This window comes from Lithobates pipiens, unplaced genomic scaffold (genome assembly GCF_037356315.1).
Source record: "Lithobates pipiens isolate NorthernLeopardFrog02 unplaced genomic scaffold, aLitPip1_a1.2 Scaffold_18, whole genome shotgun sequence".
Lineage (NCBI taxonomy): Eukaryota > Metazoa > Chordata > Amphibia > Anura > Ranidae > Lithobates > Lithobates pipiens.
In genome coordinates this window covers 137,771,177-137,798,833 of record NW_027507758.1, presented here as the reverse complement: position 1 = coordinate 137,798,833, position 27,657 = coordinate 137,771,177, and positions in this window count along the sequence as shown.

Sequence of the window (27,657 nt, the reverse complement as noted above, 5' to 3'; positions counted from 1 at the left end):
TACATCAGGTGCCCCCAGCAGAGTCCCTCCTTACATCAGGTGTCCCCATCAGTGGAGTCCCTCCTTACATCTGTGTCCCCATCAGCGGAGTCCCTCCTTACATCTGTGTCCCCATCAGCGGAGCCCATCCTTACATCTGTGTCCCCATCAGCGGAGCCTGTCCTTACATCTGTGTCCCCAGCAGAGCCCCTCCTTACATCTGTGTCCTAAGCGAAGTCCGTCCTTTCATCTGTGTTCCCAGCGCAGCTCCTCCTTACATTTGTGTCCCCAGTGGAGTCCCTCCTTACATCTGTGTCCCCAGCGGAGCCCCTCCTTTCATCTGTGTGAGCTGTAATCTGTGTAAGGAGTGCACAGCACTCCTTCAAGCTGTGTCTGTAGCTAGTTCTTGGGTTTTCCGTGTGTTCAGTTGAGAGGGGAGGGTCCTCCCCTCTCCAATGAACACAAGGGGATTAGTCCTTATGTCGCCCATCTTTTTGTAACCTGCCGGAAGTGATTTGTTCTCACACTGAGAACAAAGCACCCGGCTGGGCGCCGGCCGGATGCTGCTTGGTGCGAACCCCACCACTGAATCGTCGAGTCTGCAATCTCATGTTTGCATTGACGTGGCTCTTCCCATAGTGCACTGTGTCTAGAGCCCGAACACAGTGCACTTAGTTAAACTACATTTTTTTCCACATTTTTTTCTTAAAGGGGGTGTTTTAATTTTCTTTGGTGACTACAGGAGAGGGGCGGCACCTGGGTGCCCCCTATGGATGGGCTACCACTTACTACACACAGCCACCGTGTAAGCAGCCTTATATAGTGTGGGGTGTGGACTTAGTCCCCATGAGCCATGATTGGCCAAAGGCATCCTGCCTTTGGCCAATTATGGCTCTCTTAGCAGAGCGCGCTGTGATTGGCCAAAGCATGCAGGTCAGGTGCATGCTTTGGCCAATGATCATACAGCAATGCACTGCGATCTCGCAGTGCATCTCAAATTTTCCGCAAATCCCCCATAATGTTCGCTGTTCGGCGAACGGGCGAACACTTAATGTTTAAGTCAAACTTATGTTCGACCCGAACATTGAGCCCATCCCTAAGGACCCCTGGATCAAGTATATGTCTTCTGCAGTTTGCGGCCGAATCGGATTGGATGCCTTTCACCAGCTGGTGTGATTCCCTCGCCTTGTCCTTTTCTTTTCTTTTCTTTTCTTTTCTCTTTTCTTACTTTTGTCTTATTTTCTCCTGTTTTGTAGGCTTCATTTTAAGGAACATTAGTATTTACACTGGGTTTCTGCTATATATATTGGCCGAATGAAGAAAGGGAACAGGTTTTATATCTTAAAAGATTTAGCTTTTTTATGGGTCCTGTCATAATCTGGTTGCACCTCTTTCTTTTTGTATGTTCGTCATTTTGCAATGCCTATGTTTTTTTCTTGAAATTACTGTTTTTACTCTGCAGAATGTATCTTTATGGAGCACTTATTTTGATTGTAGTGCTCAAAAAACTTAATAAAATCAAAAACTTTAAAGCAGCAGTAAACTAATAAAGTTCAAATACACAAAAAAGAAAAAAAAAACAAATTAAGAGCATAAACTACCTTTTTTTTCCCAAGCATATTTCATCTAAGCAGCTTAATGGGCAAAACCGAGAACGCCCATTTCAGCAAAATGTTGCTCTTGTTCAGTCATTTAGTTGTGTTTGACTCTTCGTGATCTCATGGACCATAGCGCACCAGGCTTTTCTGTCCTCCACTGCCTTCCAGAACTTGCTTAACTACATGTTCATTGTTTTGATTATGATATCTATCCAGCTTGTTTTTTTTCACCCTCTTCTCTTTTTTCCTTACATGTTTCCCAGTATCAGGGTCTTTTCCAATGAGTCTGCTCTGTGCATTAGGTGGCCAAAGTATTTGAGTTTCAGATTCAGGATCTGTCCTACCAGTGAATATTCAGGGTTGATTTCCTTCAAGATTGAACGGTTTGATTTTCTTGCCATCCAAGGGACTTTCAAGAGTCTCCAACACCATCATTCAAAAGCATCAATTCTTTGATATTCAGCCTTCCTTATGGTCCAATTTTCACGGCCATAGCTTACTACTGGGAATACCATAGCTTTGAGTATATGGCACTTGGTAGGGTGATGTCTCTGCTTAATATAATGTTGCCAAGGAGTGATGGGACCAGTTGCCAGGATCTCAGTTTTCTTAATGTTCAATTTCAGGTGTGCTCTCCTCTTTCAACTTCATTAAGACACTCTAGTTCTTCTTCACTTTATGCCATTATTGCAATGTCGTCTGCATATCTCAGGTTGTTAATATTTCTCCTAGTGATCTTAATTCTGGCTTTTGATTTGTTAATCCTGGCATTTCGCATGATGTACATATAAGTTAAATAAGTAGGGTGACAATATACATCCTTATCATGTACCTGGTGCTGGAGAGAATGAGCTTCCCTTGCGACTAAGTTCCAGAGCCCCCTGAGAGTGAAAACAGGAGAAGTCAGGCCAAAGTAGCATGGGTCGCCTGCTGGACTGTGTGCCGGAGGCTCCAGAGAACAGCTGGTGTGATGGCGTAGAATCAGCAGACAAGTGGCTCACGTGAGGGGTTGCAGGCCTCTTCTAATACAGAGAATGGAGCGTAGTCAGAAGGAAGCCTCTGTCAGGAGTCAGGTGGGTATTAGAGCAGATGTGGTCAGATGGACAGCCAAGGTCAAAAGCAGCATGCAAGCAGGAAACAGGTCAAGGATAAGCCGAGTCGGTAACAGGATACACAGGAACAGGAACTTCACAGAGACACTGGAGGAGCCGAAGATCAACCAGCAACTGAAATCACTGTCAGGATTGCTTAAATAGGCCCATGTTAAGTGCTGGTAAGATGCTGGGTCCTAAAGCCCTTCTCCTACTGTTGGTGTCCTCAGAGATTCTGGGTCCTAGAACCCTGACAGTGCCACCCCCCTACAGGCAACTTCTAGATGCCCATTTGAGCAATTTTTTCTGGGCATTTGGCTCGAAAATCTTGGAGGCCTCTGGGGGCATGTACATTGGCTTCAGATTCCCAGGAGCTTTCTTCGGGGGGATACCCTTACCATTTAATTGGGGAACCCAGTAAGTATGCTCCATTGAGTGACATTGGTGAAACCAGTCAAGGACCAGCACTGCTGGAGCTGAGGGACTCTCCTAGCTGCCAGGGGAAGAACTCCTCCAGTGAAAGTGTGGGGGGGGGGGGGAGGAAAGACAGATTCTGGTGGTAGGGGACTCCATTCTTAGAAGAACATAGAGGCCAATCTGTAACAAAGAACTGAAGCGCCAAACTGTATGTTGTCTACTGGGCGCCCAGGTTCGGCGCATCACAGATCTTGTGGACAGATTACTGGAAGGGGCTGGGGAAGACCCGGCTGACATGGTGCACGCTGGCACCAATGACGAAGTCAGAAGCAGATAGAGTGTCCTAAAGAACGATTTTAGAGAAAAAAGGGGAGGGGTATACCTCTATATCAAGAATAATATACAAGTGAATGTGAGAGATAACATCACTAAGGGAGCTAGGGAGGAGGTGGAATCCTTATGGGCAGAGCTCCAAAGGGATCAAGCTAAGGTGAAAATAATACTGGGAGTATGCTATAGGCCCCCTAACCTGAGGGAGGAAGGGGAGACAGATCTCCTATCACAAATTGGATTAGCAGCAAGGATGGGAAGTGTTATCATAATGGGGGATTTTAATTATCCAGACATAGATTGGGTGAAAGGAACCACACATTCAAGGCTTGCCAGTTCCTAAATGTATTGCAGGACAATCCTATGGGTCAGATGGTAGGTGCACCAACTAGAAATAAAGCGTTACTGGATCTACTGATTACCAACAATACAGACCTGATCACGGATGTGGAAATACGGGGAAATTTAGATAACAGCAATCACAGGTCAATTGGCTTCAGTATAAATCACACAAACAGGAAACATAAGGGGAATACAAAGACACTGAATTTCAAAAGAGCCAACTTCCCTAAACTACGAACCTCGCTAGAAGGCATAAATTGGGAATGGGATAAAATCTTAGGAACAAAGAACACGGAGGAGAGATGGGTTTGCTTTAAGAGCATATTAAATAAGGACATTAGCCAACTTATCCCATTGGGTAATAAATTTAAAAGAGCGAACAAAAGTCCTGGATGGCTTAACTCCAATGTAAAAATGCATATAAAAGCAAAGGAGAAGGCCTTCAAAAAATACAAGGTTAAGGATCATCCTCAGCATTTAGACTTTATAAAGAATGCAACAAGAAATGTAAGGGTGCAATAAGGACGGCTAAGACACAACATAGCGGAAGAGAGCAAAAAAAAACTCAAGAAATACTTTAAGTATGTAAACAGGGAGGACAGACCATATTGGACCCATAAAGAATGAGGAAGGACATCTGGTTACAAAGGATGGGGAGATGATGAAGGTATTGAATTTATTCTTCTCCTCAGTCTTCACAAGGGAAACGGGGGGCTTCAGTAACCAAAACTGCTGTGTCTATCTTCATGACACATCACAGGAAGCACCTCCATGGTTAACAGAGGACAGAATTAAAATTAGACTTGGGAAACGTAACATTAATAAATCACCAGGACCAGATGGCTTGCACCCGAGAGTACTTAGGGAACTCAGTCAAGTAATTGCCAGACCATTGTTCCTAATTTTTACTGACAGTCTACTGACTGGAATGGTACCAGCTGATTGGAGAAAAGCCAATGTAGCACCAATATTTAAAAATGGCCCAAAATACATCCCTGGGAATTACAGACCAGTTAGCCTAATATCGATAGTATGTAAACTCTTAGCCCTTGTACACACGGTCGGACATTCCGACAACCAAATCCGTCGAATTTTGTCCGACGGATTTTGTCCAAAACATACACACGGTCGGACAAAGTTGTTGGAAAATCCGATCGTTCAGAACGTGATGACGTTATTTCGTTACGACGGGACTACGTTCAGGCTGATAGCCAATAGCTTTGATGTAGGAATTTGATCTGAGCATACGTGGCACTTCGTCTGATCGGAATTCTCTACACATGATCGGAGTATGTCCGATCATGTGTAGATATTTAGATATAACCAGCGAAACCCCATGACGTCAATAGACGTATTGCGGGTCTCAAGTGGTTAAAAAGGGGATTAATTCCAGAGATAAAACGATAATTCTCCCACTCTACAAGACTCTTGTCTGGCCACACCTAGAGTATGCTGTCCAGTTCTGGGCACCAGTCCTAAGGAAGGATGTACTGGAAATGGAGCGAGTACAAAGAAGGGAAATAAATCTAATAAATAGGTCTGGAGCATATTAGTTATGAGGAAAGGTTGCGAGCACTGAACTTATTCTCTCTGGAGAAGAAATGCTTGAGAGGGGATATGATTTCAATTTACAAATACCACACTGGTAACTAGGGATGAGCTCCGTGTTCGAGTCGAACGCATGTTCGACTGGAACATGGGCTGTTCGCCTGTTCAGCGAATCCAGAACCTTGTGGGCCGTTTGCTCCATATTCATGTGGCGCTCACGGCCCACAATGCACTGCGCCATTACAGTGCATTGCTGGCCCATGATTGGCCAAGCATGCACTGTGACCCAGCATGCTTGGCCAATCACAGTGCGGCCTGTGACACAAAGCATCTGCAGCACAAGCAGCACAAAGCATCTGTAACACAAGCATCTGCAGTATTTACAGTGGGTGTTGTGTGCCTCCTGCACAGTATACACCTAAAGCTACCCCTTATTGCTGGGTTTATTCTGTTTCTGTAACACAGGCATCTGCAGCATTTACAGTGGGTGTAGTGTGCCTCCTGCACAGTATACACCTGAAGATACCACTTATTGCTGGTGTTGTTCTGTTTCTTTAAAACAGGCATCTGCAGCAGTTAGTGACTAGGGATGAGCCGAACACCCCCCTGTTCGGTTCGCACCAGAACCTGCGAACAGACCTAAACTTCGTGTGAACTTTAGAACCCTATTAAAGTCTATGGGACTCGAACGTTCACGCAGGTTTCCGTTACATCAGAGGGGGCGGGGTCACCCACACGTCCCTGGGGAACCCCTGGCTTCCCTCTCCAGCGTCAGAGTGGCGGGTGGCCCCGCCCTCCTAATATAAGAAACGTCAGCGCTGGGATCTCTGCAGTGTCTCCGGAGTGGAGACAGAAGAAGGATGTATGGACAGCGCTGGACTGAGAGATCCCCCATCGCTGGATATGATCATCCATCGCTGGACCCCGGAGACCCGTCGCTGGATAGCAAGAGTGGATTAGCACCGCTGGAATCTTTTTTTTATTTTTTTTATTTTTAATAAAGGAATTTTTCAAAAGTGTGTTTGTCTTATTTAACCGTTTTGACCCTTTCTTTGTGAAATGGTAGGGGTACTTTTGTACCCCCTTACCATTTCAAACAGGGGGGGCCGGGATCTGGGGGTCCCCTTGTTAAAGGGGGCTTCCAGATTCTGATAAGCCCCCCGCCCGCAGACCCTCACAACCAACGGCCAGGGTTGTGAGGATGAAGCCCTTGTCCTCATCAACATGGGGACAAGGTGCTTTGAGGGGTCACAGACCCCCGAAGCATCCTCCCAATGTTGAGGGTATGCGGCCTGGTACGGTTCAGAAGGGAGGGGGGGCCGCTCTCTCGTCCCCCCCTCTTTTCCTGCGGCCTGCCAGGTTGCGTGCTCAGATAAAGGGTCTGATATGGATTTTTAGGGGGACCCCACGTCAATTTTTTTTTAAATTTGATGCGGGGTTCCCCTTAATATCCATATCAGACCTGAAGGGTCTGGTTATGGATATTTAAGGGGACCCCCACGTCAATTTTTTTTTTAATTTGACACGGGGTTCCCCTTAATATCCATGTCAGACCTGAAGGGCCTGGTAATTGAATTTAGGGGAACCCCCACGCTTTTTTTTTTTTTTTTTTTTTATCAATGAATGAATGAATTGCCGGCTAATGCAGAGAACACTCATTGAGTGTTCTCTGTATTACGGGACCCGACAATAGCCGCAAGTGATTTTAAAATACTTTTTTTCCTGCACAAATGACACTTTGTGCAGGGACAGTTCTAAGCACCAGAAACATGCGCCCCTTCACAGGCATACTATAGATACCCCCCAGCTACGAAATTTAAAGGAATATTACACTTTTATTGTCTCACTTTAATCATTATTAAAATCACTGCTCCTGAAAAAACGGTCATTTTTAAAACTTTTTTTTGCATTGATCCATGTCCCCTGGGGCAGGACCCGGGTCCCCAAACACTTTTTAGGACAGTAACCTGCATATTACCCTTTAAAATTAGCACTTTAGATTTCTCCCATAGACTTGTATAGGGTGTTCCGGCTTTTCGAATTTGCTGCGAACAGCCCAAATTGTTCACTGTTCGCTGAACAGGCGAACAGGCAATGTTCGAGTAGAACATGAGTTCGACTCGAACTCGAAGCTCATCCCAATTAGTGACAGTAGTGTGCCTGCTGCACAGTATACACCTGAGGTTACCCCTTATTGCTGGTGTTGTTCTGTTTCTGTATCACAGGCATCTGCAGCATTCACAGTGGGTGTAGTGTGCCTCCTGTACAGTATACACCTGAAGCTACCCCTTATTGTTGTTCTGTTTCGGTAACACAGGCATCTGCAGCAGTTAGAGTGGGTTTAGTGTGCTCCCTGCACAGTATACACCTGAAGCTACCCCAATTACTGCACAGGCAGGCAGCTGCAGTAATTACAGTCAGCGTACTGCGTCATCTGCTCAGTGTGCACCTAAAGCTACCCAAATTGCTGGTTTTCCCATCTCCCTGCAGGCCATTAGTATGTCTGGAAGGCCAACAAGGAGAGGCAGACAGGCACAAGCCAATAAAAGAGGGCAAGCAGGCTCTGTGTCTAGAGACAACAGTGCTGGTTGTGGACGCAGTGCATCGTCATCAACACGTGGCCATGGGACATGCTTGTCCTTAATTTCGGCAGCTGGACGTATTGAGCCGCATCATGCCGAAGACTTGGTAAAGTGGATGACCAAGCCCTACTCATCCTCCTCATCCTCTCTCACCAAGGCTCAGGGTACTAGCAAAGCAGCTGCCAATGCATCCTTTTCCCTCGTCTCAATGTCATCAGTCACTCCTTCCCTAGACCCACCATGTCCTCCTGAGGACTCCCCCAAACTGTTTGAGCACAATGTTGGGCACATGCTCCAGGAGGATGTCCAGCGTTTTGAAGGCTCTGATGATGATACCCAGCTAGAGGAAGGCAGTAGCGTGAGGGATGCTCAAGCTGCAGCATACTGCCAGGTTTGCTCCAGTGATGAAGAGGGAGGGGATGATGAGGTCACTGAATCCACATGGGTGCCTGATAGGAGAGAGGAGGAGGAGGCACATCTCCAATGAGGCAGGATGCCCTCTGGGGGCCAGCTTAAGGGCAGCCCACTGACTGAATCACACCGCAGAGCTCTGCCTGTGTAGGGCTCTGCCTCTGCACGTTATTCCAAAAGTTCTTTGGTGTTAGCCTTTTTTGAGATGAGTGCATCAGATCGCACTGCTGCTATTTGCAATACATGTCTCAAGCGTATCTCGCGTGGCCAAAACAACAGCCGCTTGGGCACCACATGCTTGAGCAGACATGTGTTGACCTGCCATGCAGCTCATTGGAAAGCGTACCTTAAAGACCCACACCAAAGAATAAATCGGACCTCTCCTTGCTCCTCATCAGCTGGGATCTCCAACCCCACTATACCTTCAGTCCTCTTTGAAGCCTGAACTGAGAGGAATGAAGGTGTAGAATTAGGTGTGTCACAGCCAAGTACTTGTGGGCACTCTGCTAGCAGTACACCGACGTTCGATTGTATCAGGCAAATTTCCTTGCCCCAGCTGCTGGACCGTTGAAAGAAGTTCACTCCCAGCCATCCACATGTCCAGCGGTTGAATGCTAGCTTGGCTAAATTGCTAGCACCTCAACTGATGCCTTTTCAGTTGGTAGACTCGGCCCCCTTCTGTGAGTTTGTAAAATGTTGCGGTGGCAGGTTCCCAAACGCCACTTTTTCTCAGGGAAGGCGGTTCGGCTCTCTACCGGCATGTGGAAGGCAATGTCCATGCCTTGCTGGACAGGGCGGTCAGCGGTAAGGTGCATATTACTGCTGACTCATGGTCCCACAGGCATGGACAGGGACGTTACTTATCTTTCACGGCCCATTGGGTCAATCTTCTGGCAGCTGGGAAGGCTACAGGACAAGGTGCAGTAGTGTTGGAGGTTTTTCCACCACCACATCTCCAAAATGCTACTACTAGTTGTGACACACCTCTTTCTTCCACCCCTCCTCTTCTTCTTCCTCCATGGCCTCTCCCTGTGCTTTGTCCTCAGAACCAGTGATGCATGCACTGTCCTGTTACCATTTGAGGAGGCCACAAAGATGGTGAGCAGTGACAGTGCATGCATCAGTGACACTGTACCTCTTGTCCACCTGTTGGAGCATATGCTGCATGGAATAATGGACAGGGCACTTGAGACAGAACAGAGGTAGGAAGAGGAGGACTTCCTTGCCTCTCAAGGCCCACCTATCACACAGGAAGAGGACGAGCAGGAGGAGGAGGATTGTGTCAGCATGGAGGTGGAGCCTGGCACTCCGCATCAGCAGCAGCGGTCTTTTAGGGATGATTTACAGTCCCAAGAAACCCGTGGACTTGTATGTGGCTGGGAGGAGGTGGCTGAGGATCATGTCGTCCTTGGAGACCCAGAGGACTTCGGACCGAATGCCTCAGCTAACCTACGCTGCATGGCCTCCCTGATCCTGCAAAGCCTGAGGAAGGATCCTTGTATTCTTCGGATCAAGGAGAGGGACCATTACTGGCTGGCAACTCTCCTTGATCCATGGTACAAGGGTAAGGTTGCCAAACCTTATCTTGCCATCGCAGAGGGAGCAGAGGATGAGACATCTCTGGGAGGCCTTGCAGAAAGGTCTGTGCAACGTGTTCCCAGAGACTGGGAGATTACAAACTCCTGGTCCTGGACAATGTGTTGCTGAGGCTTCGGTCAGTCACAGAAGGAGCAGTGGAGAAGGTGGCCGTCTGACCGATGCGTTCAGACAATTTTTTAGTCCGCAGCCCCTGCAACCTTCGCCAACGTCTGATTTACATGGTGTAGGAATACCTAGGGGCAAGATCAGACTTGGACACCTTTCTCACCGAAAATCCTCTGGCTTACTAGGTCTTGAGGATGGATCACTGGCCAGAGCTTGCACAGTATGCAATTGAGCTTCTGGCCTGTCCTGCATCCAGCGTTCTTTCGGAACGCACATTCAGTACTCCTGGAGGCTTTGTAACCGATCACAGGGTGCGCCTGTCCACCAACTCGGTTGATCGACTGGCCTTCATAAAGATGAATCAATCTTGGATCACCACCAGCTACCATGCACCTGAAACTGATGTAAACGAATATTTTTTTTTTAAATGTCACAGCCCTTCAAGACTGCCTATGCTGATGCTAAGTGACTGTCCTGTTGTGTTGGCTGACTATCCTCTTCCTCCTCAATGATCCTGGTGATAGCTTGGAGGAACATTTTTGGTTCTGGGTGCTGCCACCAGTGGCTAAGGCCCAATTTTTCAGCCCCCGTTAGGGGAGTGTAATTACAATTTTTGATGCAATGCTTTGCAGCAGGGCTCATTCCTGCACTCCAACTAGAGTATCCTGAACCATACCAAGCCACTTGCCCTCAACATGGGGAGGGTGTTTTGGGGGTCCCCCAAAGCACCTTGTCCCCATGTGGATGGAAACAGGGGTCTAATCCCCACAACCCTTGCCCGCGGATTGTGGTGGTCTGAAGAAGTGGGCTTATCAGAATCTGGAAGGGGTGCCCAGATCCCACCCCCCCATGTGAATGGGTATGGACGGCGTGAGTGAAGATAGATGGATATCGTGGGACACTTTTTCTTTTTAATCACTTGCCTACAGGGCACTTACACCCCCTTCCTGCCCAGGCCATTTTTCAGCTTTCAACACTGTCGGCCTTTGAATGACAATTGCACGGTCATGCTACACCATACCCAAATCAAATCTTTATCATTTTCTTCACACAAATAGAGCTTTCTTTTGGTGGTATTTGATCACTGCTGTTTTTTTTTGTTGTTTTGTTTTTTTTAACTAAAAGAAACAAAAAACTTTTTTTTACTTTGTTTGTATCCGTAAATTTGGTAAATAAGTAATTTTTCTTTTCACCGATGTGCACTGATGATGTGGCACTGATGGGCACTGATAGGCTGAACTGGTGGGCATTGGGCATTGATGAGGTGGCACTAATGAGGCATTAATATGCCGCACTTATGGGCACTGATATGCGGCACTGATGAGCAATGATAGGCGGTACTGATGGACACTAATAGGTGTCACTGATGGGCATTGATAGGTGGCACTGATTGCCACTGATAGGTGGCACGGATAGGCAGAACTTATGGGCATTTATGGGTGGCACTGATGGGCATTGATGGACAGCAATGGTGGGCATTGATGGGCAGCACTGATAGGCAGCACTGATAGTCAGCACTGGCTGTCATCACTAATGGGCACTGATTGCTGACACTGATTGGTGACACTGTTGGCGCTATAATGTAATCAGGGTTCTGATAATCAGTGCCCTGATTACATATTTTGTTGTCCCCTGTGAGCAGATCGGCTCTCCTCACCACATACTCTGTCAGTGTAAGGTGAGGAGCGCTAATTACCGGCTTCTCTGTATTTACATGTGACCTGCTGTGATTGGACACAGGTGATCACATGGTTAAAGGGTCGCAGGTTACGTGGCTCTTTGCAGAGATTGGGGTTGCGCTGTGTCCTAGCAACACAGCATGGCCAATATCACCGCACTGCGTGCCCCCACAGCGTGCCCCCACATTGTGCCTGCACCACCTTGTCGTCATTCGGTGGACGGGCGGCAACTGGTTAATAAATGAATTGTCAAAAACTGTCACTTGTGGTTTTTACTTTTTGACACTTTTTTTTGGTCAATGGGTAGAAGTACAATGTACTTCCTACCCATTCACATGAGGGGGCGGAATCTGGGGGCCCCGTTGGTAAATGAAGATGGATGGACATTGTGGGACATTTTCTTTTTTTTTTCTTTAAAAAAAAAAAGGAATTTTACCCCATACCCATTCACATGGGCAGGATCTGGGCGTGGAGTTCCCCTTATTATCTATTTCACAGATTTTTATCATATATTGCCAACAATACATTATGGCCACGAGCAATTTTAAATAAAAAAATTTCCTTTAGAAATTTAATTTTGCAGTGGGACAGTAAAACACATCAGACAGATGCGACATTTTACAGGCATACTAGAGGGACCCCCCAAGCATGATATTTAAAATAATATTTCATTTTTATTGTTTCACTTTAAACATTCTTAAAATTTGCTGCTCCTGAAAAAAAACGGTTATTTTAAAAACTTTTTTGCATTGATAAATGTCCCCTGGGACAGTACCTGGGTCCCCATAGACTTTTTAGGGCAATAACTTGCATATAAGCCTTTAAAATGATCACTTTTGATTTTTCCTGTTCATGTCCCATAGACTTTTTAACCACTTAAACCCCGGAACAATTAGCAGCCAAAGGACCAAGCCCCTTTTTGCGATTTGGCACTGCGTCGCTTTAACTGACAATTGCGTGGCCGTGCGACGTGGCTTCCAAACAAAATTGGCGTCCTTTTTTTCCCACAAATAGAGATTTCTTTTGGTGGTATTTGATCACCTCTGCGGTTTTTATTTTTTGCGCTATAAACAAAAAGAGAGTGACAATTTTGAAAAAAATTCAATATTTTTTTACTTTTTGCTATAATAAATATCCCTAAAAAATATATATAAAAAATTTTTTTCCTCAGTTTAGGCTGATACGTATTCTTCTACATATTTTTGGTAAAAACAATCGATTATTGATTGGTTTGTGCAAAATTTATAGCGTTTACAAAATAGGGGATAGTTTTATAGCATTTTTATTATTTTTTTTAACTAGTAATGGCAACGATCAGCGATTTTTATTGTGACTGCGACATTATGGCGGACACATCGGACATTTTTGACACATTTTTGGGACCATTGTCATTTATACACCAATCAGTGCTATTTAAATGCACTGATTCCTGTGTAAATGACACTGGCAGTGAATGAGTTAACCACTAGGGGGCAGTGTAGGGGTTATGTGTGACGTTATGTGTTTTTTTTATTGTAGGGGGGCATGGCCTGGCATGTGACATCACTGATCGTCTTTCCCTATATCAGGGAACAGACGATCGGTGAAAGCCACAGTAGGAAGCACGGGGAGAGGTTTGTTTACACAGACCTCTCCTCGTTCTTCAGCTCTGCGACCCATTCGCAGGACACCAGTGGCGATTGGGACCGCTGGTTCCGTGGCCATGGTCACGGAGCTTAGGACCGGGTCAGGAGCGTGCCGCCACCGGCGTGCTACCAGCCCACGGCTGGGCACTTAAAGAGCAACATACAGGTACATGCTTGTGCCCAGCCGTGCCATTCTGCCGACGTACATCGGCATGAGGCGGTCCTTAAGTGGTTAATAGGGTTTGCATGTTTGCACACATTTGTTCGCATGTTCTGGTACAAACTGAACCAGGGGTGTTCAGCCCATCCCTATTACATTTCAGGTTCCTATGCAGTGTTTTAATTACAGCATCAGACTTTCCTTTCACTTCTACCATCCACAGCTCAGAGTCCTTGTGGCTTTGGCCCAACCATTTCATTAGTTCTGGAGGTACTTGTAATTACCATCTGCTCTTCTGCAGTAGCACATTGGACACCTTCCGTTTTGGGGGACTCTATGTCCGGTGTCATATTTGTTAGCCTTTTGTTTCTGTTCATGAGGTTTTCTTGGCAAGGATACTGGACTGGGTTTCCATTAACTTCTCCAGTGGATCACGTTTTGTCAGATTTCTCCCCTGTGACCTGTCCGTCTTGGCTGAACCTACACGGCCTAACTCGTAATTTCACTTAATTATGCCAGTACCTTTGCAAGGCAGTGATCCATACAGGGGCAGCAAAATGCAGGCAATGGTAAAATCAGTAAGTTTGCAGAAAAACCTGTTTCATCAAAATCCCTCCTCTTGTCCTTCCTAAACACTGAAGTGACATGCATTAGTTCAGAAAACATAAAATTACATATGGTTTAGTTCCATAGTTTTCTTAGGTTATGTTTCTTCGAAAAGCATAGGTGTATTGGTAGAAGGGGCAAAATTGTTTCTTAATGTATAATACACAACCTGTACAGGTTTATGGTGGCCATGTGGGATTTCATTTACAGTCACAATGTCTGTATGTTAGATTCTTAAAAGACACATTTTTACAATCATGACTGGCTACTTGTCTTCAAGTCCTATTTCAAGTACTCCTGTTCTTTTACACTTGATGCCTTTGATAAGTAATAGTCATCAAACAAATGCTCATGTTACACCCTGTCACATAACACTATGATAGGCTTACATTCGTTCTTTCAAGTCTTGCTAAAGTTTGGCAAAACTTTGGAAGAAATATTATATTATAGAGGGGTGCACTATCCAGCAGCTGTCATACTCTTTCAGAGTTGAGTCCTAACAGACTGCATTGGACTATACAATTTTTTCTCAAAAGCAGTTTTCCATAATAACTTTTTCTTCCAAAACAAGACAGCTAATGGAAAGTTGTGCACTAGAAAAGGGTTAGTTTGTGCAGTACAAATTCCACTCACCTATTTTTACTTGGAAACATCTTAACAATGTATTGGAAAAATAAAAACAGCTTAACCACTTGCTTACTGGGCACTTAAACCCCCCTCAGTCCCAGACCAATTTTCAGCTTTCAGCGCTGATGCACTTTGAATGACAATTGCGCGGGCATACAACACTGTACCCAAATGAAATTTTTATCATTTTTTTCCCACAAATAGAGCTTTCTTTTGGTGGTATTTAGTTACAGCTCGGAGTTTTATTTTTTGCTAAACAAACAAAAAAAGATGCAAAAAAATAAAAAAATAAAAATCATGTTTTAATAGTTTGTCATAAAATTTTGCAAACGGGTCATTTTTCTCCTTCATTGAAGTGCGCTGATTAGGCGGCACTGATGGCTGCATTGGTGGGCACTGATGGGCTGCATTGGTGGGCACTGATGGGCTGCATTGGTGGGCACTGATAGGCTGCACTGGTGGGCACTGATAGGCATAGTTAAGGCGGCACTAATAGGCACAGATAAGGCGGCACCGATGGGCACAGATAAGGCGGCACTGATGGGCAAAGATGGGCACAGATAAGATGGCATGGATGGGTGGCACGGATAAGTGGCACGGATGGGTGGCACGGATGGGCACTGATAGGTACCACTGATAGATGGGACTGATGGGCACTGATAGGTGGCACTGATAGGTGGCTCTGATAGGTGGCACTGCTGGGCACTGATGGGCGGCACTGCTGGGCACTGATGGGCGGCACTGCTGGGCACTGATGGGCGGCACTGGGTCGCAGCACCTTTGAGGCAGATTGTGGGCACTGTGGGTGGCACTGTTGGTGGCACTGCTGGATGGCACTGTGGGTGGCATTGTGGGTGGCACTGTAGGTGGCACTGTGGGCACTATGGGCACTGATGGGGGGCACTGATGGGGGGCACTTACTTTTATTCAGGATGGCACGGCGGTGGGCAGGTGGGCACTGGCAGGGGGCAGGTGGTCAGCTGTATTGCTGGCCGTGATCGGGACTGATGTCCCGATCACGGCCGCCGGTGATCGGCTTTTTTTTTCTCTCCTCGCGCTGTCAGCGCGAGGAGGAATAATAGCCGATTACCGGCTCCGTTCTATCACATGATCAGCTGTCATTGGCTGACAGCTGATCACGTGATAAGGGGTCGGGATCGACCCCTTGCACGGATCGGTGATCAGGCGAGTCTCACGGACTCGCCGATCACAGAGCGCGCCGCGCGCGCCCCTCAGGGGGCGCGCAGGCCGCTCGTATCCGGGACGACGTCAATAGACGTAGTCCCGGAAATGTAGGTCCGCGCTAATGCCGTCATTTGGCAATAGCGCGGATCTGTAGTGGTTAAAGGATATGTAAAGATTCGTGGATTTAAAAAAACATGTCATACTTACCTCCTCTGTGCAGTTGGTTTTGCACAGAGTGGCTCCGATCTTCCTCTTCTGGGGTCCCTCAGCAGCGCTCTTGGCTCCTCCTCTTCTCGAGTACCCCATTGAAGAAGTGCTCTCCCTCGGGGGAACTCATGTAGGCGTGCTCCCATGTCCTGCTGCTGCATCTATTGACACAGACAGCAGGACTCGGCTCCATCCCCTGTTCCCTCGTCATTGGATTTAATTGACAGCAGCAGGAGCCAATGGATGCGCTACTATCAATCTATCCAATCAGGGCTGGAGACACCGGCTGAAGCTGGTGTGCTAGTCCCTGTCAGGGGAAAGAACGTGTTCAGGTAAGTAAGTAAAAGGGGGCTCTAGGGGGCAGCTGCATTACACAAGGTTTTTCACAATGCATAGAATGCATTAAGGTGAAAAACCTCAAGGGTTTACAACCCCTGTAGTGGAGAAGTGTAGTGTATGCTTGATGAATAAACATTTTGAGTTATTTTTGTATTGCTTACCCTAATTTTGTGATGTGATTTTCACATTTTCTCATGCTGTCTGAACTTTCACTCCGCTAATATTAAAAACAACTGCTTGAACCTTAAGACATGTTTTTTTCAGAAAAAGAGAGTACAATGTTTACCAGAAGTTTGCATTTTGAGAAGGAGCTGTGAAGTACAACTATTGTGTTGCATTTTGAAGCAGAAAACAAAGCCTGTGTATGAAATGAGCAAATATGGCTTAAAGCTTGAAGTTTGCCTTATGAGTTTCACTACAACAGCTTAGCTCCTGGTGGATTAAAATCCATAAAAGGAACATGTTGACTTTATCTGTATTGGATTACATTAATAAACATACTCTGGACTTTTGGAAGCTGAGTAGCTCCATCCTTGTTTGTTTGCCAATGATGATCACAGACCATTCTGAAGCCTGCATCTTTCAGTCAGTGGAGCGACGAAGGGAGTCCTGTAACAGAGTGGTGGGGACAATTTACTATCTGACGGTTTTGATGTCCCAGCAGAGAGGTGACGCTACAGTTGTTTTTTCTACAGCCAAGAAAGGTGAAGGATGCACACCATGAGTCCCAAATTCTACTTTTAATAAAGCATAAAAGAGCGGCAATCACAATGGGGAGTTGACTTCAAGGACTAATAGGAAGAATGATGGCACAAAAGAAGGTTAAAGATGTCTCTTATGCCGCGTACACATGTAGCAGACTATCCGGCAGACTTAGTCTGGAGGACTTTCCTCCGGACTGTCCACCAGACTTTCCGAACGAGCTACTTGCCCACACACGGCACTTTTTCAGCGGACTAATACGGTGTACTAAGTCCGCCGGACTATCCACCGTACTTTTGAAATGAACGGACTCGCCCACACACACGGAGGAAAATCCACTGGCCCCGGCTACCTGGAGACGCGCTCAAAATGAGTGGACTTTTCTCCGAGCGGGAAAAGTCCATTCATTTCAAATGTACGGCAGACTGACACACACACGGCTGGATTTTCCGCCGAAATGCGAGTCCGGCGGACAGATTGGAGCGCAAAAATACTTTCTTAGTCCGCCGGACTTTTGGGTAAAAAAAGTCCGCCGGAGCCCACACAAGGGGGGATTCTTGAGTCTGCCGGACTTTTCCACCAGATTGTTTGATCGAGTGTATGAGGCATTAGATGCAGATAGTGATGCCACTGACCATAACGATTTTTTATTTTTTTTTATCCATTATTTGTTCTTTGAATACAGTCATTTATGTTAGAGTGCAAAATGTACCACACATGAAACAAATGTTCATATACAGTGCCTTGCGAAAGTATTCGGCCCCCTTGAACTTTTTAACCTTTTGCCACATTTCAGGCTTCAAACATAAAGATATAAAATTTTTATTTTTTGTGAAGAATCACCAACAAGTGGGACACAATTGTGAAGTGGAACGAAATCTATTGGATAATTTAAACTTTTTTAGCAAATAAAAAACTGAAAAGTGGTGCGTGCAGAATTATTCGGCCCCTTTACTTTCAGTGCAGCAAACTCACTCCAGAAGTTCAGCGAGGATCACTGAATGATCAAATGTTGTCCTAAATGACTGATGGTGATAAATAAAATCCACCTGTGTGTAATCAAGTCTCTGTATAAATGCACCTGCTCTGTGATAGTCTCAGGGTTCTGTTGAAAGCGCAGAGAGCATCATGAAGATCAAGGAACACACCAGGCAGGTCCGTAATACTGTTGTGGAGAAGTTTAAAGCCGGATTTGGATACAAAAAGATTTCCAAAGGAAATCCCAAGGAGCACTGTGCAAGCTATCATTTTGAAATGGAAGGAGTATCAGACCACTGCAAATCTACCTGGCCGTCCCTCTAAACTTTCAGCTCAGACAAGGAGAAGACTGATCAGAGATGCAGCCAAGAGGCCCATGATCACTCTGGATGAACTGCAGAGAACTACAGCTGAGGTGGGAGAGTCTGTCCATAGGACAACAATCAGTCGTACACTGCACAAATCTGGCCTTTATGGAAGAGTGGCAAGAAGAAAGACATTTCTCAAAGATATCCATAAAAAGTCTCGTCTAAAGTTTGCCACAAGCCACCTGGGAGACACATCAAACATGTGGAAGAAGGTGCTCTGGTCAGATGAAACCAAAATCGAACTTTTTGCCCACAATGCAAAACGATATGTTTGGCGTAAAAGCAACACAGCTCATCACCCTCAACACACCATCCCCACTGTCAAACATGGTGGTGGCAGCATCATGGTTTGGGCCTGCTTTTCTTCAGCAGGGACAGGGAAGATGGTTAAAATTGAGGAGAAGATGGATGCAGCCAAATACAGGACCATTCTGGATGAAAACCTGTTGGAATCTGCAAAAACACGGAAACTGAGATGGAGATTTATCTTCCAACAAGACAATGATCCCAAACATACAGCAAAATCTACAAAGGAATGGTTCACAAATAAACGTATCCAGGTGTTAGAATGGCCAAGTCAAAGTCCAGACCTGAATCTAATGGAGAATCTGTGGAAAGAGCTGAAAACTGCTGTTCACAAACGCTCTCCATCAAACCTCACTGAGCTTGAGCTGTTTTGCAAGGAAGAATGGGCAAGAAGTTCAGTCTCTCGATGTGCAAAACTGATAGAGACATACCCCAAGCGACTTGCAGCTGTAATCGCAGCAAAAGGTGGCTCTACAAAGTATTAACGCAAGGGGGCCGAATAATTTTGCACGCCCCACTTTTCATTTTTTCATTAGTTAAAAAAGTTTAAAAAATCCAATAGATTTCGTTCCACTTCACAATTGTGTCCCACTTGTTGGTGATTCTTCACAAAAAATAAAAATTTTATATCTTTATGTTTGAAGCCTGAAATGTGGCAAAAGGTTGAAAAGTTCAAGGGGGCCGAATACTTTCGCAAGGCACTGTATAGCAAAGTCCCAATGAAAAGACCATAGGGTAAATGTAGTGCTCCGTGATCTCTCAGAAACATAGGTCTGCTTCAAAGACTATAAACCATCACCCAAAGAAGAAACCTTGTGCTCAGATTGGTCCCCTTTAATAATGCACTTACCCCAAATGGGCTAATAATGAGCCTTAAAATCTCCAGGGAATACTGCATATGCCACGAATCTGGACTGCAATCCTTCCAAGGACAGCAATCTTATTGTGGACTCTCCTTTATGATGCGATCTGACCATAACATCCATGCAAAAAAGAAGGGATTCTCATAGCATAGTTTTTTACTTAGAGATTGCTTTATTGTAATCATATATCTAGAAAAATTTAATAAAAAAAAAATACATAACTTTTTGGGGGGTTTCATATCACAGAACAAAATTTCACATGTGTCATGTCACCAAAAGACGAGTTAGGGGGAAATCTTCCGATGGGGACATCTGCCTTGGTGCCAACTATTTAAGTGAAATACCCCTCATTTTTTCCCTTACTTCCTTTGCATCTCCAGAATAGGAAATTAAGGGAATCTCCCCAACAGGCCAAAAACATCAAAATATCAACTTCCAGAAATTTTAATCTTTCTCAACTCTATCCAAACTGAAAAACAAAAAGCTTTAGTAACACAGACACTTTAAATTATTAGGACTATACTCATAATATAATTGATCAATCAATTAAAATTAAATTTATCACCGCTGGGTTTTTAATTTTTTGTGCTATAAGTCAAAAAAGATTGAAAATTCAGTAAAAAAAAATAATCTTTCTTTCTGTTAAAATTTATTGCAGAGTATTGCCGAGTATTGACGAGTATTGGCAGAGTATTCACGAGTATTGGCAGAGTATTGGCAGAGTATTTCAGAGTATTGCAGTGTTGCAGAGTATTAGCAGAGTATTGGTAGAGTATTGCACAGTGTTGCAGAGTATTGGCAGAGTATTGCACAGTGTTGCAGATTATTGGACAGTATGGGCAGAGTACTGTCACTGAGCTGTGGGCTGGATGTGTAGTGCCCACAGTGCTGCTGCTATCTCTCCCCTTCTCCCCTTGCACTGTACCGATCGGTACACAGAGGGGAGGGAGGAACTGACGTCATGACATGACGCCGGTTTGGTTACAAGTGATCGCTCCGTCAAATTTGACAGAGCAGCCGTTTACCGCGATCCGTAATGCACTGGGTCTTCCAGACCCGACGGTCATGGATGTTTGTAGGAGCGCACCCCAGGGGGCACACGAGAGCAAGATTCTGGGAGGACATCCATGGACGTCCACCCAGAAAAACACAACCGCACTGTAGCCGTCTTTCGGCTATGGCAAGCGGTTATGTCATTTTTGTACAAAATAAAATGCCACCGCTTCATTGTGTTTTTTGTAACCTGGAATGGCTGTAACTTTAACTTAAGCCTTTAACTTAATAAAAAACACAACAGGGGGGCGGATGCGCAGTGCAAACCAGGAAGGAAGCAAGGGCTGAGAGTTCAGTGAGCAGCGGAGATGAACGACACTTCCCTAGGGCTCATTGCACCACTGGCGGAATGCTCAGCACATGCCGGGACCAAAAAATTGCTGCAGTAAACCGGCCCAAAAGTCACTGACAACATATTTGCTGAGAGTGAGGGAGCAGAGCATGATGTCCCAAGATGGAGCCCAGACTAAGCAGACGCAGGCACATCCACAAGCTGCAGCCTCCTCACCAGTCCCTGGGAGACTGTGAGTATTCTCTGCAACTCACTAAAATTGACTTAGATAAGAGTCTCAACCTGATGTATGACAAAATTGCCCAGAAGTTTCAATTAGAGCTGCACAAATCCACCAACACTTTATCCCTGGAGATTGCAGCCCTGGGTAGCAGAACTGATCTATTAGAGACTAAACATGATGAGCTCACCCTGGTCTGTTCCAGTCTCAGAAAAGAGCAAGAGTCCCTTTCAGAGACCGTCCTGCAGCTCCAACCCCACATTGAGGACCTGAAATACGGGAACAGATGAAATAATCTTAGGGTGCAGGGGGTCATAATCTTAGGGTGCAGCAGAGTCTGTGACTGGCTTACTGCCTACGATCCATAAGCTGTTTCAGTCTCTCTTGCCTGACTCCCCTCTTTCAGCCTTTTCCTGAGACAGGATCTACAGAGCCCTGCGCCCACCCTCCTCCTGAGAAACCCCCTAGGGATATAGTGCTGTGCCCCAAGGACTTCCTAATTAAAGAGGACATCCTTTGGGCCTCAAGGAACACTCCTAATTAGGGATGAGCCGAACACCCCCCAGTTCGGTTCACACCAGAACTTTCGAACGGACCCAAAATTTGTTCGAAATTTAGAACCCCATTGAAGTCTATGGGACTCGAACGTTCGAAATAAAAAATGCTAATTTTAATGGCTAATATGCAAGATATTGTCCTAAAAAGGGTTTGGGGACCTGGCTCCTGCCCCAGGGGACATGGGTCAATGCCTAAAATGTTTTTTAAAAAACTGCAGTTTTTTCGGGAGCACTGATTTTAATGACGATTAAAGAGAAAAAAAAGTGAAATATTCCTTTAAATATCGTGCCTGGGGGGTGTCTATAGTATGCCTGGGAAGTGCCACGTGTTTCCCGTGTTTAGAACAGTCCCTGCACAAAATGACATTTAACGGAAAAAAAGTCATTTAAAACTGCTTGCGGTTTTGATGTAATATCTGGTTCCGGCAATATGGATGAAAATCATTAAGAAAAATGGCATAGGTAGCCCCCCTGCTCATTACCAGCACCCTTTGGGTCTTGTAAGCATATTAAGGGGAACCCCGTATCCATATTAAAAAAAGGAAAGGCGTGGGGCCCCCAGGCCCTATATACTCAGAACAGGAGCATAAAGGCGGTGCAAACAAGACAGGGACTGTGTAGGTTTGTTGTGTTAAGTAGAATCTGTTTGTAATTTTTATCTGGTACATTTTTAACGTGTAGCTCCAGTCAAAAAATCTATTTTTAAGCTTTTTGGAAAATATAGGGAAGGGTTATCACCCCTGTATAATTTGTTTTGCCGTCCATCTTTTTTCATCTTACTTCCTGTTGTCTCCTTCTGTTTGCAAGTAGGAGACGTTTGTAGGTTGGATGTTTGAATGTAGGGGCCTGCCCTATATGCTCAGCAGAAATGGCGGAACAAGGTGTTGGTGTTGCCACAACACTGTAAGCCCTCAAAGTGACTCTTGGTGGGCGCTGGAGCGCCCCGCTGTGAACGATTATATCAACAATTGTAATTGCATGCCATTGTTGAACAGTGGTAGAAAAATTGGGCCATTGTGGTGGTGGTGCTGGTGCCACAACACTATAAGTCCTCACAGTTACTCTCGGCGAGCACAGGAACGGGCCCTGCTGTGAAATAGTATATCAAGAATTGTAATGACATGCCCCTGTTAAACAGGGGCTGAAAAATTGGGCGTTAGGCACTGCTTGCTGGTGCCACAACACTGCAACCTCTCCCAGATACTCTAGTTGGAGTGCAGAAATGAGCCCTGCTGAAAAGCATTGCATCAAAAATTGTATTACATGCCCCTGTTAAACAGGGGCTGAAAAATTGGGCCTATACACTGCAATCTCTACCATATGCTCTAGTTGGAGTTCAGAAATGAGCCCTGCTGCAAAGCATTGCATCAGAAATTGTAATTACATGCCCCTGTTAAACAGGGGCTGAAAAATTGGGCCTTAGGCACTGGTACTGGCGCCACGACACTGCAACTTCTCCCATATACTCCATTTGTAGTGCAGGAATGAGCCCTGCTGCAAAGCATTGCATCAAAAATTTTAATTACACGCCCCTGTTAAACAGGGGCTGAAAAATTGGGCTTTAGGCACTGATGCTGGTGCCACGACACTGCAACCTCTCCCATATACTCTATTTGTAGTGCAGGAATGAGACCTGCTGCAAAGCATTGCATCAGAAATTGTAATTACACGCCCCTGTTAAACAGGGCTGAAAAATTGGGCTGGTGGTATCACCCAGATCCAAAAATGTTCTTCCAACATATCAGCGGAGGAGGAAGAGGATAGACAGTCAGCATAACAGGACAATCACTCAGCATCAGCATAGGCAGTCTTGAAGGGATGTGATATTTAAAAAAAAAATATTCGGTTACATCAGCTTCAGGTGCTTGGTAGCTGGTGGTGATCCAAGACTGATTCATCTTTATGAAGGTCAGTCGATCAACCGAGTCGGTGGACAGGCGCACCCTGTGATCCTTTACAAAGCCACCAGCAGCACTGAAGGTGCGTTCCAAAAGAACGCTGGATGCAGGACAGGCCAGAAGCTCAACTGCATACTGTGCAAGCTCTGGCCAGTGATCCATCCTCAAGACCCAGTAAGCGAGAGGATTTTCGGTGGGAAAGGTGTCCAAGTCTGACCTTGCCCCTAGGTATTCCTGCACCATGTAATTCAGACACTGGCGATGGTTGCTGGAACCGATCATACCTTGGGGCTGCGGACTAAAAAATTGTCTGAACGCATCCGTCAGAGGGCCACCTTCTCCAACGCTCCTTCTGACCGAAGCTTTAGCAACACATTGTCCAGGACAAGGAGTTTGTAACCTCCCAGTCTCTGGGAACGGGTTGCACCTACCTTTCTGCAAGGCCTCCCGGAGATGTCTCATCCTCTGCTCCCTCTGCGACGGCAAGATAAGGTCGGCAACCTTACCCTTGTACCATGGATGAAGGAGAGTGGCCAGCCAGTAATGGTCCCTCTCCTTGATCCGAAGAATATGAGGATCCTTCCGCAGACTTTGCATGATCAGGGAGGCCATGCAGCATAGGTTAGCTGAGGCATTCGGTCTGGACTCCTCTGGGTCACTAAGGACAATATCATCCGCAGCCACCTCCTCCCAGCCACGTACAAGGCCACGGGTTTCTTGGGACTGTAAATCATCCCTACAAGACTGCTGCTGCTGATGCTGAGTGCTAGGCTCCACCTCCATGCTGACACAATCATCCTCCTCCTCCTCCTCCTCCTCATCCTCTTCCTGTGTGATGGGTGGGACAGCAGGAACACTGTATGGATAAAGGGGGGCCTTGAGAGGCAAGGAAGTCCTCCTCTTCCTGCCTCTGTTCTGCCTCAAGTGCCCTGTCTATTATTCCATGCAGCGTATGCTCCAACAGGTGGAGAAGAGGTACAGTGTCACTGGTGCATGCACTGTCACTGCTCACCATCCTTGTGGCCTCCTCAAATGGTGACAGGACAGTGCATGCATCCCTGATTATGCCCCACTGGCATGGTGAGAAAAAACCGAGCTCCCCTGACCATGTCCTGGTGCCGTAGTGCCACAGGCACTCATTGATGGCCCTGTGCTGCGTGTGCAGCCACTGCAGCATGGCCAACATTGAGTTCCACCTATTGGGCATGTCACATATAAGGCGGTTCTTGGGCAGGTTCAACTCCTTTTGGAGCTCAGCCAGCTGAGCACTGGCATTAAATGATTGGCGGAAATGTACACAGACGTTCCTGACCTGCTTCAGGACATCCTGTAAGCCTGGGTACCTGCCCAAGAACCGCTGCACCACCAGGTTAAGGACGTGAGCCACACAGGGCACATGTCCCTGTCGGAGGGCAGAGAGGAGGTTGGTGCCATTGTCGCAAACCACCATTCCTGGCTTACGCTGGCGTAGCGTCAACCACCTCTCGGCCTGCCCCTGCAGAGCTGAAAAAATATCTGCCCCAGTGTGGCTCCTGTCCCCCAAACAAACCAGCGCAAGCACGCCATGGCATCATTTTGCCTGTGTACTTGCATAGCCCCCTTGAACACCTACGGAGCACTGCTGATTCCGAGGACAGAGCACTGGAAGAGGCCATGAAGAAGAAGAGGAGGGGGTGGAGGAGAGAGGTGTGTCACAACCAGTAGTAGCATTTTGGAGGCATGGTGGTGGAACAACCTCCAACACTACTGCACCTTGTCCTGCATCCTTCCAAGCTGCCAGAAGAGTGACCCAATGGGCCGTGAAAGACAGATAATGTCCCTGTCCATGCCTGCTGGACCATGATTCAGCGGTAATATGCACCTTACCACTGACCGCCCTGTCCAGCGAGGCAAGGACATTGCCTTCCACATGCCGGTAGAGAGCCGGAATCGCCTTCTGTGAGAAAAAGTGGCGTTTTGGGACCTGCCACTGAGGAACATTGCACAAACTCACGGAAGGGGGCCGAGTCTACCAACTGAAAAGGCAGCAGTTGAAGTGCTAGCAATTTAGCCAAGCTAGCATTCAACCGCTGGGCATGTGGATGGCTGGGAGTGAACTTCTTTTGACGGTCCTGCAGCTGGGGCAGGGAAATTTGCCTGCTACAATCGGACGTGGGTGTACCGCTAGCAGAGTGCCCGCAAGCACTTGGCTGTGACACACCTAATTCTACACCTTCATTCCTCTCAGTGCAGGTTTCAAAGAGGACTGAAGGTCTAGTGGGGTTGGAGATCCCAGCTGATGAGGAGCAAGGAGAGGTCCGCTTTGTTTTTTGGTGTGGGTCTTCGAGGTACGCTTGCCAACGAGCGGCATGGCAGGTCAACATATGTCTGGTCAAGCATGTGGTGCCCAAGCGGCTGATGTTTTGGCCATGCGAGATATGCTTGAGACATGTTGCAAATAGCAGCAGTGCGATCTGATGCACTCGTCTCAAAAAAGGCCCACACCAAAGAGGCACACAACACCCACTAACTCCTACAGATGGCTGTATTAGAGAACACCAGCAATAAAGGGTAGATACAGGTGTATTTTGTGCTGTGCTGGAGGCACACAATAGCCTCTAACTCCTGCAGATGGCTCTATTTGAGAACAGCAATAAAGGGTAGATACAAGTGTATACTGCGCTGGAGGCCCACAACACCAACTAACTCCTACAGATGGCTCAATTAGAGAACAACAATAAAGGGTAGATACAGGTGTATACTGCGCTGAAGGCACACAACACCCACTAACTCCTGCAGACGCCGGAACACTACACCAGGTTGGCAGCCTTATATAGTGTGGGGCGTGTACTAAACAGCTTGAGCTATAATTGGCCACAGGCATCCTGCCTGTGGTCAATCATGGCTCTCCTCGCTGCCGGCGCTGTGATTGGCCAAGCACGCGGGGTCACAGTGCATGCTTGGCCAATCATGAGCCAGCAATGCACTGCGATGGCGCAGTGCATTGTGGGCCATGAGCGCCACACGAATTTGGCGTGAACGGCCCACAGAGTTCTGGCTTCGCCGAACGGGCAAACAGCCGGTGTTCGAGTCGAACGTGCGTTCGACTCGAACACCAAGCTCATCCCTACTCCTAATATACGTTTGGAGGATATCCCCATCCAAATATACCTGATATCTCCCCCACCACCCTGGACAAATGCAGGAAGATGAAGGAAGTCACATCAGTCCTCCAGTCGGCCAATATACGCTACCATTGGGGGTTCCTGTTCAATCTTCAAGTCCTTCTTAATGGCACGACCTACTCGGTTACCACGATCACAGAGGGCAAGGAACTATTGGTGAAGGTAGGACTCCTATATGCAGCAGCCCTATCCAGGATGCCATTCACTCCTCGCCATTCTGCCATTTGGGCCACCCCTCCTCCCAGAAGAGGCCGCCGGAATCAACATTGAGACTAACTTTTCTTTTTTTCCCCTGTTTGATTTTTTTTTAATCAAGGTTATGGATAATGGAGTACTCCCGCCATGCTTTGCAGCAACTGGACTCTCCCGGCTCAAAGCTGAATTCCAGTTGCGTCCGCTTGACTGTCCCCCTACTCTTCACCAGTTGGGGCCTGTCGGCCTCCCATCTGCTCAGTGGTGTCCAAGCTGGTGGGCCCCACAGGTATTTAAACATAAAAAGTTACAACATATGCTGAGTCTACGGACCCACGGTCCACATTGATGTTGTTGTTCTTTGGGTCAGTGGGAAGTCTTCTCCCAAGACTATGCATTGCCATTTTATGGCCCTGTTTCAAAGTTACTGGTTCTTTCATTTTTTTCTTTTTTTTCTTCATTTTCAAGTTACCAACCTCAGTTTTGTTTTACCATAAATGTGCTATAATTATTGTCATTGTACCAGAAATGTCCACCAGATGGTGTGGTACCCCCACACAGATCCCTTACATCTACTGTATTTACTCTCAAGGGTATTGTGGGCTGTTATGTAAATGCCCTTTCGGCCTGGACT